Below are 7,645 nucleotides of genomic sequence, written 5' to 3' on the forward strand. Positions count from 1 at the left end.
ACTGGAAACAGCTACTGATTTATTTAATCAATGTTAAATTTTAAACCTAACAGTTGCCCTGTATACCTAAGATAGCGTCATTTTTTGTTTAATTCTAAGTTGTATCCACATGTTCTGCCCCAAATCTTGAGAGGAAAAAAATCAGAATAGTGATGAAACCCACATTTTTCATTTAACTTTATTGAAGTTCCTTATTTTTTGTTGAGTTAGGATATATTTGACAGTGGTGATTGTCTGCTGTTTTCTCTCTGCTATTTTAATGGCTATGCCAGTTAACGAAAGCTAACAATCTTTAATGAAAATAAATACAAGTGCCAATCAAGGTTAAAATCTGTGTCTTAAATTAAGGTTTCTGCTTGATGCTTTAAATCCTGTTTGGAATTGGGGACTGAAGGGTGTTAAAGTGAACAGATTGATTGCACTGACTTAAGATGGGTTTGAAGAGTGGTTGGCTCAGAACACATGGATGTAGCTCCACGTCTGCTTGTGTCATTAAATGAAAAGGTAGGTGCAGTTTTTTGGTGGTTGGTTTGTTTGTTTGTTTTTTTTTTCAGGGAAGTAATGGATGTCTGATAATTAATTGATTTCTGTTGAAACAGACAGTTGGAGTTAGCTGCTGATCATGTCACATTCATGCTGATACAGAAGAACTATTCATTATGGGGAAGAAATATCCTTTTGCCCATGAACTATATTTTAATAACAGTGCCTAATAGTCGCGTGAATATTTTTTTCTAATGTGATTAGGAAGCAATTTTCCAAACCTCATGCATCATGAGGCATCACGTAATGGGGAAAACTGAGTACTAATGATACTAAATCATGTAATATAGTTGCAGAAAACGAGTATAAACACAGGAGGCAAACATTCTGATGGAAAGAATTTCTGTGGTGGTAAAAATCTCATCCATTCAAACTGGGAATTACTAAACCCCTTAGTTTCAGACTGTCCTGAAGAGCATAAGGCATGGCAGAAGATGTTCAGATGTAACTTGGGACCTAGGAATGCATGCTTTGTAATAGCATTTCAGCACTTGAGTATTGATTAGGTCTCATTTTGTATCAAGCATGAAGTTTGCATTTCAGGAAAGGGAAATTATGTGGCGAAGCTGGCACAATAGTTACAGCCCTTGCTCAGTCTATTGGTCCTGCTCTCCTAAGAGTTCAAAACTCCTGATTTGTTTCCTCTTTTGTTGAAATGACAATTCTGAGGAGAGCTTTGAAAGTCTGGGTGAAATACAGAAATAAAGTGTCTGTCTCCTGGTTTCTGCCTGAAGATGGAAAAATCTTGTCCCAAGGAACGGACAGCTGGCTGGCAATCCAGTGAGTGGCCCTGCCACAACAGGGCTTCTGCGCTGAGGATTTCATCTTTCTGGGGATGATATGGGGGCTTGCTTGTCCTTTCTAGGTGGTGTGAAGATGAGCATTTAGCCTATATTCTGGGATGCAAGGCTGCAGTGTTGGTGCTGTCTTCCCTGGACCGCTGCTGTGGTATGTCTGTGCAAGGGAGGTCCAGCTTGTGGGAAGACTGCTGAACTGTTCTTGCAGGGAATGGCTGGGATTAGTGTAGTGAGAAGTTTCTGGAGTGTTTAGCAAGGTTTGCCACCCCTCTGTTCTGAGGCTGACTTTCTCAAAGAAGTCTTAGGGTTTAATTTGCGCTGAAGTGCTTTGAGAGCTGTAAGGAGCGTGCAGCAGCACGTGTTCTGGGCTGGCCTGTCGCAGTGTCTCTGCATGCGGTTGTCCTCTGCTACCCAAGTGCTAAAGACCCTGGGGAACATCCCAATAGACTTGCCTTGTAATGGATGTGAACAAGCTTAAATACTGGCTGTAGCCCTCATGAGGCATGCTGGTTCCTGTTTACTGTTTGATGTGACTAAAAGTATTAATCTGCAAAGTCTCTGAGCAGAGGGGTTTTCCCTTTCCATCAGAGAGCCTGACAGGTAGCTCCATCTCGATTACAGCTCAGCTTTTTGTTCTATCTGTCACGTTCCTGGGCCGAATGACAGTGGCAAGGTGCTTCTGGTGGGTGCATTTCCTACCTGTGCAATGGGGTTATAATTAATGGATACAGCGAGTCAATTGTGCAGAAGCACAAGCCCAGAAGAGGCAGTCATGTTCCTGCTCGTTCAGCCAACCAGCTGTGCCTTGTTACATCACTTCCAATGTTGTTGTAGTTGTATATTTACTTAAATTTGGAGGCATTGCTATATTTCCTTTTTTTTTGTTTATTTTGTAATTTATTATAGTGAGCATTTTTGCAGTTTCTGGATCTTTTTATTGCCAAATACCTTGTTGAATCAGCGTGGTGTCTCGGATGAAGAACAACGCGGTGTGTGGCCAGGCAGGTTCTGTGTACTTCGTTTATCATGGGATTGCAAGGTGTGATGCCTCTGACCAAGGAGGTCTCCTGGTCCTGTGTCCCTGTCTGTTGCTTGTGTCTTGCTGCAGGTTTCATTCCAGTGAACTGAGCATGCTTCTAAGGGGCTACCACCAGAATCACAAAAATGCAGTTACTTATCTGAAAGTGTTTGTTCAATTCTCGCCCCGCTGCCCCTGAGTTCTTTAGTGAACAGGTTTGTGTCTCGAATGCCTACCGGTGTACCTGCTGTGATGGGGTGCTGTGAAGGATGGCGAGGGCGAGTTGTGCCTGCTCAACCCAGCTGTCATCATCAGAGCATGAGGAAAGCCTCGCTCTTCTGCCAAGAACAGGGTTGTTACCTTTGCTTTTTCAGGATGAGCTGCCCTCTCTAGCTCCTGGCAAGACTCACGCGCTGGGGCTCTTGAGGTGCCGCTTAGCACTCCAGCTAAATGCTCGAGTCTTTTGGGACGACGTTACAGAGGAAACTGGAAACACTACAGCATGGTGTCAGTGCTGCTCCTGCGCTATTAACCGGTTTAATGAGCCTCTTAAATTGTTTTGGGAAAGACCTCAGTCTCCTGCGTGACCTTATTGTCGCTGTTTACTGTCTTGTTACGTGGCTGGGCTGACCGAGCAGCGGTGGCACTGGAAACGGAGCAGCCTGCTGCGAGCACCGGATTGTGGTCCTTCCCTTCCCAGCTGTGCGGTGCCTGCACACGGACATGGGCATTCTGGAGGCAGAGGCTCCTCGGGCCCCATGACAGCAGAGGTGAGTAACCATGAAGCTGTTTGCATTAGTAAAAAGGGTTTCCTTTGCTCAGTGGATGGAGTTGATTAGTGCTGAGATCCTGCGTTCTCCCCCCGGTCTCTCAATCTGCACCTCGCTCAGGTGAACCTGCATGTTTAGTCTCCTCACCCCATGTACTTTGCTCACTGTGCTGCCATCCCCTCTCATTTCCAATTTCACACCGACATGGTCTTGACATATTTATAAATGAACTCTCTGATGTCAATCCACTAAAAAGCAGCCTAATATGTTCTAGAGAAATATTTTTTTCTCCTCTGTCTCCTGTTGCTGTGGCAATCTCCTGCTGCTGAGTAGGATGGGTGGGAGAAGCCAGCCTCAGTGCAAAAGCATCCTGCTTCCTGATGTGGTCAGTGCTGTGAAGGGCATCCAGTGCCTGCTGCTGCCTGTCTTGGCAGTGATTTTACCCCTGTATTGTTTTTATATGCAAACCTTTAAGGTTTCTACCCAGAGAAGTAAATGAGAACATGCTTGATTACTCAGTTGGGGAGGTTGAGGCACAGGAGTGCAATCATCTGCCAAAGACTGAGCTGTGCCTGTTACTCAGCTAGAAATGCCCTCCTTCCTTAACTTAGCTTATATTCTGGACTTCAGGGCAACTTAACTTTCCTTAAGGTTTTGCTCCAGGGTTTCAGCTACGTCAGAACTTCATCTACACCTCTCAGCATATACTGCTTTCTTCAGCATTGCCCTCTCGTCTCTTCTCCATCCAGCTGGACAGGCTGAGGCTCAGTCCAGAGCAGGAGACTAAATGACTTCTGGAGAATGAGTTACATTTCATACATTTCAAATTGGCTACATTTTTTAGTTGACTGCAAGAAGCTTGTTGCAAATCCAAAGTAAAAACGTGTTAGCATAAACCATTGGAAGAGAGCATGTTTTCCTTTGCAGTAGGTGGAGAACATGGGGATGGTCTGTTAATCAGATCTGCCAGTGATCAGCTGACAGATGGCAACTCACTGGAGATAATTAATTATGTGCTTGTGCAGGATGTTGAGTATGGAACGACAGTGTCTGTAAAGATTCTAGCAGAAGGGGTTTGTGTGAGACTGCTCGGAGAGATCCTGAGCCTGCTGGAAAGGAGGATCTCGTCCTCTGAGGTGGAATTTGCTAGCTAGAGACAAGTCCATCTTGCTGGGGGATGACAGGCTTTGTGCCTACCACCTTTGGCTCTCCCAGGGCATCACAGAACTCAAGGCTTGCAAAAGGAAGGAAGAAAAGCTAGCTGATGTCTGGGCTTTGATCTGTGGTGAAGTTTTCTGCCCCCAGCCTGGGGAGAGGCGGAATGTATTAAAAAAAGCAAATGCTTGTAGGTCTGGCCTGTTGAGAGCATTGAAGTAAGGAGTACTTCCCTCAACTGAATTTTCTCCTTCAGAAAGTATAAGTTGCTGTGGGTGAGCAGCAGCAGAGTGATGTGGCTGATGGCTGGTGTCACTGAGGAGCTGAGCATCCTCTCTAGCTCTGTGCTGCCTGCAGGGCTGCCTGTTGTTTTGAGAGGAGGCATGGCAAGGGTCGTGTTTGCAGGCAGCACTCTCCCTCCCAGCACACCTCAAGCCCCGAGTGTGAGGGCAGAAGTCAAGCAACCTCTGTGGGGTTTTTTTGCAATGCTTTTCCATCTCAAAATCCTTCGTTCCAAAGGCAGCTGTCTCGACAGGGAGGGTGAAGCACAAGTAGACGTGGTGCTGGCAGCGTTAAGGATGATCGATGAGGGGGGGCCCCCCTCCTTTCCCAAGACTTTGAGGACTCTGTGTACATCTAAAGTCGGGGGAGAAAGGCATCGGTACCATGGATGTGTCAGGCTTGTTCCTGGCAGATAAGTTGATTTTATCGAGTGGCTTGGTGTGTAATTCTATGCAGCATATAGATGTTTGTCTGATGTTTCCTTGGAGGGAAAGATTTTCGAAGCATCCAAAAAATTAAATTTTCTGTAATGCCGCATTCATTTGGGGAAAATGAATGTGAAGGTGCTGGAAAAATATCAGGCTTGTCTGGAACAAGGGTCCTGCAGAATAGAAGCAGCATTACTATATTAGAAGATGCTTCATTTAGAAGTAATGAAGTCCCCAGCCTCTGAGGGCCCCATTAATTGAACTGACAAGGTTACAAAGCCCACAAGGGGCATACTGGCCCCAGCTGGGAAGGCAGAGACACTTGCAGAGGGAGAGGGTCAGAATAGGTTATTTCTACTGTAAAATGACATCAGAAGGAGGTGAAAAATTGTTCCGAAATTACATTCTTCCACGTGCATTGTTCTAAGGAAGTCAGTAAGGCTGGTTGGTTTGCTTCTAGGTAAGAAAGGGGCTTGGGTCTGAGTTTGAATTTGAAAGGTGCTCAAGGAAATAAAACGTCCTCTGCTCTGTGAATTATCATGCAGGTTTACAGGACCACAGAAATGAATAACAAAAAAAAATAAAATTTCAGGAGACTTCCTGCAGCTTCCACATTCGTAAGGCTGCAAGTCAGCATACTTTCTGTCCTAGGAGAAAAACTCTTGCTAAGAAAGTGCCTCCTTGCAGAACCTGAAACTGTGGTTCCTTTACACCATGCTTTTTCTTTCCCCTCTCCCACCCCTTGCAGGGTGCAAGGACAGGGTATTTGAATGGAGATGTATTTTCTGCATGCAACACTGAGTGTGGAGTTCCTCTTAGTAACTTCATTTTGGTATTAAAATAATTTTCCAGATAACACAGTTTCTCTTCTGAAGGCTTCCAGGCTTTTACAGCAGTAATTATTCCATTTATGAGGAAATTGAGGCAGGGGATTGCGGTTGCTGCAGCCCGTGCTCAGCACTGCTGGCAGAAGCTTGCTGCTTCCCCCAACTTTCCAATAAGCAATAAAACTGCATCTGTTAATCACCCTTCCTTTTCAAAATCCACTTATTTCATCAACACTAACACAAAGTTGTGTAACAGGAGGGTGAGTGGATGTTGCTCACGTTGAGGTTTGGCCTTGTAAATACAGCCTGCTTGCTGGAGACCTGTTGCTGGTGTTAGGGGTCAGTATAAACAGTGTTTAGAGCTTGCTTTTTCAGGGGGAACTTTCTGTTTAGGGATTATTTTTTTTTTTTTTTTTTTTAGCCTTGGACCCCTTCTCTTCTGCCACAAACTTAACAATATCCTTTGTCATTCTCCAGGGAAGCTTTCAGACTCGCCACTGTGGTTTTGAATTGGCTTTAAATAAAAGGTGTTGTGCTTCTGAAGTGCCCTGCCCAAGGGCTCTAAGAGCGCTCCACATGCAATCCAAACAGCCAGCAGATGAAGCCATTAAATGTGAAGTGCCCATGCACGATTACCTGGCAGAAAGCTTCAGGAGAGTGGTTGTAGCTGAGTCCCACGGGAATAGGCTTTGTCTGAAAAACCACCCTCAGCAGGTGATAACTCTGTTGGAAAAAGTCAAGGTAGGTCTTGCTGATTCATCAAGGTGAGTGGTTTAGTCCTTCATTTCAGTGTAGTGCAAAAGAGGTAGGAACAAGCAGAAAAGATATTAGGGAGGCGGGAGGAAGAAGTTTTAAATGTGCTTCTGTGTTTTCTCCTTCTGCTAAGGCATTGTCTCCCTGCATGGTGGAGCTAAGCCACGTGTCTTAAAGCAGATACATAGCCCTGAGAAGTTGGATTCGATTTCTTCGGTTACATTTCCAGAGTTAAACCCGGTAAGTGTAACTCCTATACTGCCTGGAAGCTCCTCCACCCTTCCATCTCCTGACATCTCTTCAATTCTGAACACATAACTTCATTTTACCTCTTTGTACCACACCAGCTGGAGCAGCTTCTTCCAGGGTGGGAAGTCTTGTGTGCATGCTTCACTGAGCGAGCAGAGTGCTTGGAGATGAATGTGTGGTTCCCTCCTGTGGCTTAGAAGGCTATATCGGTATTTTTAGTTGTTTTTTTTTTTTTCTTTCCCCATCTTACTGAGCTAGGAAGGGAAGATTATGGCACTTGATGATTTAATCAACATAATCTCCAGATAAAACATGCTCATGTTACACTATTGGGAGATATTAATTTATGCTGGTTTGCTTCTCCTAATGTAAATTAAATCATTAGTTTTAAGACCGGATTAGGTGCACGTGTCCCCTGCCTCTTAAAAAGGCAGTTCAGTAGTTCTTAAAAGCTTCTTGGCTTGGCATTTCTTGGGAGTCATCAAATCCCTTCAGCGCAGGTGTCGTGAGGAGTGGAGCCGAGATGCAGTGCTTAAAGGTACAACCACTAGCTCTGTGGTAGCTAAACGCCTCCACGCTGGCAGAGGCCCTGCTGATGCCTGGTGCCTCCTCCTTTACTCAAGTAGTGTTTTGCCAGCTCATTAATCCAGTGAGGAGGTTTTACCCCAGGTCTGAGGAACCAACAGTTGCTCCTGTGCTCAAACCTGTATCTAGAGCATCTGCTGTCTGTTGATGGAGAGTTAAGCTGGTCGGTGTGTGGTGGAGACCTGGACAGAGCTTGGTGGTGTCCACATCCCTCTCCCGCTGGAGAGAATGCGGGGAC

This window comes from Falco biarmicus, chromosome 1, assembly GCF_023638135.1.
Source record: "Falco biarmicus isolate bFalBia1 chromosome 1, bFalBia1.pri, whole genome shotgun sequence".
Taxonomy (NCBI): domain Eukaryota; kingdom Metazoa; phylum Chordata; class Aves; order Falconiformes; family Falconidae; genus Falco; species Falco biarmicus.